The sequence below is a fragment of the Thamnophis elegans genome, chromosome 1 (assembly GCF_009769535.1).
Source record: "Thamnophis elegans isolate rThaEle1 chromosome 1, rThaEle1.pri, whole genome shotgun sequence".
NCBI classification, from domain to species: Eukaryota; Metazoa; Chordata; class Lepidosauria; order Squamata; family Colubridae; genus Thamnophis; species Thamnophis elegans.
This window is the reverse complement of record NC_045541.1, coordinates 97,582,142-97,592,647: the sequence shown is the minus strand read 5'-3', so window position 1 is coordinate 97,592,647 and position 10,506 is coordinate 97,582,142.

Genomic DNA, 10,506 nt, shown 5'->3' with positions numbered 1-10,506 from the left:
TTCTAAGACTAGACTTTTATAATGGAGGAAAGCAAAAACAATTGTGACAGTATCTCCTTCCGCAAAATGAAGTCTTACAAACCATTAGCTATTCTATACAGATAAACATTCTTTTTTCCCTTCCACCAAATTGAAGTATTAAATATGCTTAAATATTTCTTTCTTTCATGCACCACCTCTTGAGGAATGAAACTTGTCATTGTAAAATAGGTCAGCTTTCACTTAACTGCAAGATAAAACATTCTTCAAAGTGATCCATGTAAAACCTTTTTCTCAGGAGCATTGGCAGAACATATTGTTACTTTGAAATGTGGTTATTCCCAGTCAGCTTCCGTGGCCAAGGTTGTTGTTTGGAATATTAATAAATGATGGGAAACCTGGAGGCTGGAATGAGGGATTCTATGCTCAGTATCACAAGCAGGGAAATTTACCTGCAAGGAACTTTACTCCAGATTTAATTTTCCCAACAAGGCAAGGACACCAAGGAGCCAGGACAGGTTCCAAGCATAGATGACATGTGTTGACTACTTCTTTCTACTTTCTAAGGCAGCAAATTAGGGTGGAGGTTGGACAAGTGTCCAATATTTTTCCTAGACATTGCAGGGTTCCTTATCAATTGGCTTAGCTGAAAGGTTTTAAAAAGTCTGACAGTGAGTTGAACCTGATTAAGCTAATGCAGTATTTCCAATGTTTAGAAACTTTAAAATGTGTGGACTTCAATTCCCAGAATTCTGGGAGCTGAAGACCACAATTTTTAAAGTTCCCAAGGTTGGGAAATTCTGCTGTGTGATTTATAATCTATAATGCTTCCCCCCCCCCCAAACCATTGTGTTTCATGTTTTTTCTTCTTCTTTTATATTAGTAAAATTTAGCTTAGATTAGAATTGGATTTAGTATTAGGCAAATCTGACAGCCAAGAGTATTCTAATAATTACCAAGACATTCACAATTGATTTTAGTTAATGCCACTAAATGCATCAGTGCATCATTTGAATCAGTATTATTTTTAGCTACGGTCAGGTTTGGGACTTCTTGAACTCCTTGCCTAGCTTCTGTGGTGTAGCTTCTGCTGCTTGAGGAAAGAGAAGGGTCTCAATCTTTTAATCAGATTCAGTGTGATATCCTGGTAATCATGATGTATAAGTAGAGACCATTATAGTGATACGGTATAGTAACCAAGAGAAATCCTTGATTGGATGAAAGGTTACTTGACTGGGAAACAATAGCTGTTAACAACATGACTGCCTGACCAATGATGCAGAAATTTCTTCCAGATGCTTCTCCTTTTCCCCACCTGATCCCCTGGAACTCCCAATGTCCATGATTATTTCCCTTACAAAAGTCAAATCTTTCTAGTTTTTCTCTGCCTTCAGTCTAGATTTTCCTCAGTCCTGAAATCAGAACAAATTTAAATTTAATATAGATTAAAATGAATAATAACAAGCTCACAAGAATAGCTTCATATTCTGCTTAGTAAAGCCCATTGCTTTGGAGGAGTTAATTCTGTAAGCAATTAATGCTTTAAAGATTTACCAGCCTCTTAATTATCTAGGATAATTTCCATGGGAATGAGAGGTTATTTTTCTCAGAGAGCTCAATCTAGGTAATTATTTCCCTTTCACAGAAACATTTTTTATTAACCAAAGTGACTCATAGAATAAATGATTTACAGTTACAGAAGGAGCCCTACCTGGGCTAATGAAAGAAAACTTGGCAAACAATGAACTATATAGCACATTTCCCCCTTTGAACTAATGCAACATTTTTCACTTATTTACTTATTGACTTATCAAGCACTTATTCAGCACTAACTAAATGGTTTATACTTTGTACTACACACATGGCCTTTAATGTAACAGGTTAGGATTTTTCCCATAGTTGAAATATCAGACTTCTGTCCATTTAACAAGTTAATTTAGTCAGGCTGTAATATTAAGAATAATAATGCATTTCCCCTTTGTAACAATGACAATGTAAATAGAGAAGTAACTAGCAGCCAAGAAAGGGCAGTATGGCATTACATACAGAGGTGGGGTTAAAAAGAAAAGTATGATTGTAGCTGTGACCACATGATGTAAACTCTGCCTCTTTTTATGTATTTTATAATGTATTTTTATTTTTTTATAATGCAAGTAAAAACTGGGCATTTTCACTGACTAATAATCATGGCCATGACCTTGAACTTGGAAAATCCTTGCAGAATGTGATAGTATGATAACCTTTTCTTAAGATCGTTGATGTTCAACTTACAGAAGATCATGTATTCATTAGGACAATAATAGACAGAATGGAATACACACAAAACCTTCTATGACTGATTTGTATTGATGCTGTGATATATCTTTCTTTCAACGTTTGCCTTGGATCTGGCTAAAAGGAAGCCTTGTGCTACTACCAGTTCAGTAGATCAGGCCTTGGAGAGGTTTCTTCTTAGCATCCTGTGATTTCTCTGTAAGTGCTACCTGTTCCAAGGGCACCTGGCCTAAGGAAGAGGCAGGGCAGATGCATTATTTGCATTACAAGAGCCAGCAGTCACAGAAGAAGACCGGAAGAATTTCATAGTTGGGTTTCTCCTACCACAGGTGAATTGGGAAGATGGATTGGCATACTCAGAGTAAAGTTCAGTAGGCAAAGCTCTTTTTAGGCATGGCCACCATCTTCAGTGTCTCATCTTCAAAAGTCCCCAGAGAAAGAAATAGCTGACTGGGCAAATCTGAGAAATCGTGTTCATCAACCTCATACCCTCCAGATAGGTTGGGATGACATTTCTCACAATTCCCAAGCATCACAGCCTCCAGTCTACAAGGGATTGTAGTTCTAGCACACCTGGAAGTCCAGTTAGCAAAGACTGATCTAAGGAACCTAATCTGCCATCTTTCTAAAGAGACAGGCTGTAAAGAATTAAAGATTCCTTAATGGTCCTGTTAGTACCTACTAAGCTCTTAGCAATCTGTTGCTACCATTGCAAGCACCATTGCTTGCCTTTCACTGCAATTAAGAGGCCTATATGTGGCCTAGGTGGTGGTTGATTTCTATCCACCACATTTTTTGAAAGGCATTCTATAAATCAGCTTCAGCAGCTTAGTGTAGCCACTTATATGCATAAGACTTTGGAGTCGAATAAAATCTCCTGCAACTAATCAAGTGGATGCAAAGAGAAGTGGTTTGGCCACCTGAAATAATATTGAACCTCCCAAATGTGAGTTACATAGCAAACACAATTTTTATATTATATAGCAGGTCACATCTCTTCAAAATCCTGCCAATCCTCATGTTCCAAGAACTACATTTCTTTCTGTTGTTTGTGATAGATATTTTGAACTATGGTATAATCATTTTCAACCAGTTATCTTCTAGGTGCGTGGTCTTAGTGCTTATTTAGACTTCCTGTGCTGTGAGTTTCATGACCATTCCCATTAGATGCTCATCAGGGGAGGGGAAAAAAGAAGTCAGAGAGATGAAGAAAAAAACAAAGCAAAGAGGTCCCAAACCCAAGCATTTCAGTTTTCTTTCTTCTAGATGTAAGAAATTTGAAATGTAACACATCTGAAAGGCTCGGGAAAGGTTTTATGCTATGAAGGCTCAAACATTTTCTGAATATTGCTGGTTAATATACAGTAAACCATCTATCTACCATCTATGCAAAGAGGAAGTATCAGTGAAGTATACTTCACTCAACTACTTGGGATAAGAGGAAATGAATACACATATACATACACATACACACACACACACACACAGCTGTATGTGTGTGTGTGTTCCAGTATAACTCTGGAACGCCTCAAGCAATTTCAACCAAACCTGGTATACAGATGATTTACTCTATGGAAACCAATACTGTGGGGTTAAGACACCCCTCAGGGTGTGTGTTCTGTTAAGATACAGCCTGTTGTGCCTTAAAATGGCTTCTACTGTACTGCCATAAAATGGCTTCTACCGTACAGCGCAGTGGAGTTGCCATGGTAATGGCTTCACAGTACTCCACAAGCAGGCTCCCTCTGGTAAGGGGAAAAATCCAACATTAGAAATTACATTTGGTCCTGACATTTCCCCACTATAAATAAATACCCAGACAACGCCAGATTATCAGCTAGTAGCTAAATATATATGACTGTTGTATTCTAGAGCAGGTTCCATAACCCCTGGTCCATGGACAGGTACTGGGCCACAGCATGGCAGAAACAAGGTTGCACAAACAAGTGAAGACTCATTTACGGGATGCAGGCAGCATGCAAAACCACTCTCCATCTGGTCTGTGGAAAACTGTCTCCACTGAACCAGTCCCTAGTGCTCAAAAGATTGAGGGGCGCTACTCTAGGGCAACTTTGTATTCATCTGGTAATATTTTTTCATTATTTTCCCATATTTTATGATAGAATTTAAATTCTACCCATTGCATTTTTCTTAAGTGACAGGTATTCAGAGTTCAAGTATGTCTTCAAAACTGTTTTGACCCTTGGCAATTGCCCTCTGCAGTTTTATTGACAGCACTTCAGAAGTGGTTTTGCCCTTAACTTTTTCCTAGTTCTGAAATGATTGGCCCAGGATCAGTCAGCTGATCACTCAACTTTGGGCCACAGGTGAGACTTAAAACTCATCCTCCTTGGGTTTCTAGTTTTGATGCCTTAACCCCTACACCAGTCTGGTTCCAGGTGATAGGAACAACCATCAAACTACATGGAAATTCAATGAAAGGTAAAGTTGAAACAAAGCATTTGGTAGTTTATGTGCTAATAATGAGTTTCTCACCAGCAATGGGACCCATTGTGTTGATGGAGCAACTGAGGCCAATCAAGCCACCATTGATCTTGCACTGTTGTTCTTGGTTAAAGCTCAGTCCTGTGGAATTTAAGATGCTACTTTATCTACTGTGATGTTTCAATCACAACAGACTCTTGGTTCTGGTTTGTAGAACTATTAACAAATACAGAAGGATCAACATTGTATTTCTACTGAGGTAACAATAATTCCCACTGAACACAATGGAACTTACTTCAGCACAAATCTGTACTATATAAAACTGAGCTTTTGAAATCACTATGTGAATTTTTAGCATGCTGAATTATATGAAATAATATTCATATAATATAATCAAGCAATAAAAAGACTTAAAGTTAATTATAAATTGATATAAAAGCAAATATTCCCCTAACCTACAAAATCCTCAGTGAATTCACCTTTCAAAGAGACAAAGATTAAAAGTAAAAACTACAAACAGTAGTTAGTGAAATATTACTATACCCCTCCCCATAAATTCAAAAAGTAAAATGAACAAGTCACATGGATATCACCAAGAAATGTCACTGAATACATTATGCTTTATTCTTCCTATTAAAAGATAAACAGTTCTACATCTTGGTTAGCAAATATTAAATACTAGTCAGAAAGTCAAGTGTTATGTTTATTTTTAATCAAATTCAGAACACTAGGGATTTTAGCTTGAGTGGAGATAAAAGTCAGTCTGCATTTAAAAGGGATATTTATTTTATGCAGTTCAGCATTTAACTATTAAAGCAAAATTCAGTGAAAATAGTTGAGATATCCCATTTTTAAATGTTTTTTCACATCTAGATATTAAAATGTGCACCTAATTTGCATTGTCCTTCATAGTAGACAATTATACCTACCCTAAATTAAGATACTGATAAATATCTCTCTAGAAAGAAAGAAAGAAATAAATAAAGAAAGAGGGAGGGAGGGAGGGAGGGAAGGAAGGAAGGAAGGAAGGAAGGAAGGAAGGAAGGAAGGAAGGAAGGAAGGAAAGAAAGAAAGAAAGAAAGGTAGGTAGGCTTTGACTTTCCCTGTTCAGTAATTCTCCCATGGAGAAAAGAATCAAAAATGTATATTTTAAAGTAGAAAAACTTGTTTGCAAATCCATTTTAGATGATCACAAATAACACATTTGTGTTATAATTTTGCCAAAAAAATTATAGACCAGCTGTGCCACCTAGACAATGCCAGAATAATAAACCAAGGCAAATGCTAACTAGAAGACTATGTGTTTCCACGGATTATGCTTCTTATTCTAGTATCTCACTGTTAGTGATCCTATCTCCTGTCTCATCACCCTCTTGAGTAGCCCTACAATTGCTTGTAGTGGTTTTTTATTGCCCTCTTTCTAGATTTCCCTGATAGGTATTTATTTAGTTTATTCCAAATTTATTTATTTATTTGCTTATCTGTGAGGACCTGGAGTGAGGTAGGGTATTGAAGGGGACAGGTGGGAGGGGGAGATGTGAACTGATCCAGGACAAGATCAATTACTATTTTTCATCTTTGACAAAGTAATTAAGGCTGTAGTGACTTGTTAATTCAGTCTCAATGGCTGCTGCAGTGATAGATGCAAATTTACAATCAGTTCTGCTTCAGCGTAGGGAAAATGATTATCCACTGCAAACAGGAGGCCAGAGAGTAGGGAATCACTCCAGAGGGACCTGTTTCCATTTTTAAAGAGTGTGCAGGCACTGCTTTGGGGTGTGTGTGTGTGAGGGAGGTATGATGGAGAGGAGGGTTTGAGAAAGAGAATGGGAGAGAGAGAGAGAGGGCGGGAGAGAGAGAGAGACAGAGACAGAGAGACAGAGAGAGGGGAGAGGGGGGAGAGAGAGAATAGAAAGAGGTCAGAAGGAGGGAATAGCAAATACACATTTATCTCCCATGCTCACTCATGAAGAGGGTGAGTGTCAATGATTACTGGGCACACGGTTCATATAACTGAAGCCAGCGCCAGGTCAGGGCTCTGCATAGGATAAGCTCTGTTGAGCTTTGACAGGATTTTGCATTGTGAATTGAACAAACAGCCTGGATAGCCTTCTGATTATATTTGGGGCAGCTTTAGATTCATAAATTTCTTTGTCCAATACATATGAACATAGTCTGATGGAATGGTTGCCTTCTGAAACATGATTTCATTTATTTCTATGCTTTACACTCACCCAATAGCTAGAGATCTTTGGCACATCTCAAGATTTTTAAAAATAATAACAGAACACTGAAAGAAGCTCACACACACACAAGCACACACAGAAATATTTCAGAGATCCAGTCCACCCTTATTCCCCTCAGGCCAATTTATTATATTTATTTTAAAGCATTTATACATTTTTCTGTACAATGAATCATTTAAAGTAAAGGTAGAAAATCTGAAGGGCATACCTATTATCACATTTGCAGCCTTCAGAGAAGATTAAACTGACTTTTTAGACTTCAAGTGACTGGAAATATTGACTAATTAAAATTCCCCAATGGGTCAAATTCCCATAGTGGAGAGTAGAAGAGTTATCAGTATGGCTTCTAAAGCCCTTTTAAGACCACCCAAAGGGGGGGGCACAATTTTGGCCTTTGCCAATGATATTGAAACATTCCAGGTCACCAGTCACGGCAGAAAAAGGATGCATGGTTCTGAAAGTTCGACACATCCACAATTACAACAAAGGGGGAAATTGTTTAAAAGCAAAACAAGTATTATTTAAAGCAAAGCCAACAGTATTAAAATCCAGTATTATAGAGGCAACATTACTTTCTTCAGCCAATGAGTTGCTATGACAGGATGGATTCCAGCAAAAAGCCCAAATCTAATCACCAATGACATCCAGATCTCTGGTGAATAATATATAGATGAGGTGCAAAATTTTCAAATATGCTGACTCCACTTGGTTTAAATATGTCTTAAACAACTGAAGACTTTCTGTCCTCAAAATTTGTCTGATGTACCGGTATCACTTGGTACTTTAATAATCATAATATAATTTATCAAATTTATAAGGTCCTTGAATCCTTGCTTCTCTTGCTCTTGCTTTAATAAGCAAACTCTGTCACAAAGTTTGATTTTTATTTGTACCTTAGAACAAATAGGAGAAATTTGGTTAATCTCTACTATTTCTACAGCTTTTAAGGTTGGTGTTAAAGTTAGGATCTATGGGGAGAAAACAGGATATGTGAAATGTGGGGAGTAGATTGGAACATAGTTAATATAAGGTTCAAGTTCCATGAAAATCTCCACCTACACATGAAATTCTGCTTTCTCTCCTTTGAAGATTGGATAGTGCTTCACTATCATAGTTCTATCTTTCAAATTTTTCCCCTTCCAAGCAACTCTGCTGATGTCCACAACCTTTTTAGCAAAGCTATATTTAGACCAAGCTCTTGTCCAAAGTTCTGGGAAAGTCAAGGCTATTAATCAAGAAGCAAAAGCCGGGACCGAATCTAAATGTAAGGGCAAACTGCTTACAGAAAAGTTGCTTAGAAAACCACAAGGACTTGTCCACATAGACAACAGGAGTCAAGTCTCAAACACATAATTTACAATAATAAACCTTAGACACTGTTTTTAGGTCTTCCCTTTTTTTGTCGCTTCATGCCATAAAACCAGAGGCTGTATCAACTTGCATTCCAACAAATGAGCAATACCAGGCAAACAACAACAACAAAACTAAGCATATTTGAAAAGATATGATCATGATGATAAAATTACTCTAACATTTGATATTTTTCTCCTCCTGTCATTTAATGGAAATTATATCACTCATGGCAATTTGGGGAAGTGCTCGGAGAGCTGTCCAGGATCCAACTTGCGTCTCTAACGTAACACCCAAGAGGAATTCTTCTGGGTGAAACACAGGGCACCTCTCTCAGCATCAGATGTTTATTGTGGTCAACTTCTGCCCTTCATTCCTAGGGCAGGTAGTATCACCTCAGCACCCCACCCCCACCCCTCTCAAGAGAATTGGAACCTCTTTCGACGGGAGGCGCCCATTTTTTTTTTCCATTTTCAAGAGCACTGCAGACACCGGGCGTCTTTCACAGCACATGTAAGGTCATTGCTGCTGAAACAGCAGTCAGGCCCGGCTATGGTGCAGATCCGCCTCCGAGAGCATGTGGAGAGAATGGCCGTCCCTTTTCCTATTCTACTGTCTCAGGTAAACCCTGTAGCGTTGAAGTCGACGATACACTGCCTCCCCCCGCATCAAAAATTGGACTGCACCCTTTCACAGCTCTGCGACTAAATCCTAAATCACAGCCAGTCAGTCTCCTCCCCCCCCCCCCCGCACCAGGTCCCTTTCCAGAGCGCGCCAAAGAGCATGCGCCCGCCTCCCGGTCGTCCATCTTCGAGGAGAAAGCGCAGGAGGAGGAGGACTCGGCCCGAAGGGAGACTTGTAGGAAAGCTCGGGAGCGCCGAAAGAAATCCCTCCCGTCCCCGCGCCTTCTCTTACTGCTCCTTGCCTGTTTGGCGGCCAGGCAGGAGGGCCAGCTTCCCTTGCCGGCGTGGTGGATTCGGCGCGGGAGTTTTGCGCTTTCAAACTTCACGCGCCCTCGTTCCAGCCGCAGGATCCTGAGTCACTGCCGCGCCAGCCGCTTCATGCCCGCTCCTCCTCCAAGTCAGCCCCCCTAGGCGAAAAGTACTCAAAGGTCCGGAGAAGTCATCCATTCACAACCTCCCCAATTTTGCGCAGATCCGCCAAAGGCTTGAAGCCTTCCAGCCTTCTCGGCTCTGAAAGCTTAACTCGGGAGCTGGCAAAGATGACGCGTGTTCGAGACCCCCCCTCCCGCCTCTCTTCGCAGCGCAGATGCCCGCCCTTTTTGCCCTCAAAAGGAAGACGGGTTTAAAAATGGGGGGGGGGAGAGATAACTCTCCGGAAAGGTTGTGTGGAGAGAGTTAAAAAAATAAAAAAGCCTTTGCCAGCCTTAGCTATTTATAACGGGCCTTCAAATCGAGAAGATCATGGGAAAGGAAAATGACCACTTTAATCAATGTGACATGGGTAGTCACGAGGACATAGCAGAGAATTGGAAGGAAGAAAAGAGGGTTGTGTTATTTGTTTTTACAGGAATCTGCAGAATATATTGTTTCTGAACTTAGACGAACAGATCTCCCCCAGTTGCATGAAAACAGAGAACAATATTTCAGTGATAAGGATCATCATGTTAGTTTCCCCCTACCTATATTTATGAAACACTCTTCCCCTTGAGTTTAATTTGTACCCGGAATATATGGGTGGGTTTGGACTTTCTGGCTATAAATAGAAGGGCAGTGTGACGGAAAGGGCTAACTAAATTCGTGCTGATGTCACCTTGCCTAGGAAAATGAATTCTGCCTTATTTTTAAATTAAGCCTCCAAGCAGTTCTGTGAATGATCAGTCAGCAATAAGTCCCATTCTATTGAATGGAGCGTCTTCCTAACTAAATGTGCAGAGGCTTGCAAATACAAACTTAACGTTCTCTCTTGACTGGAAAAAAACACGATGCCCTTGGGAAAAACTGTGTACAACTGATTTCTACTTCAGTAGTTAATTCGTATCTTCTTTTGGATTATTAGGGTCTCTGGAATTAAGTTCGGTTAATACAAAAACCAACACCAGAAAGCCTTTGTGCACTTTAAAAGCTAGCGGTCCAGCTTTTATGGATCACGAAGCCAGTTCATCAGATGCCTGTAACGACAAGAATTGTTCACGAAAGCCAATGCAGTCATTAGTTTGCGATGTTTTTTTTTAACAAGATGCATCACTTAT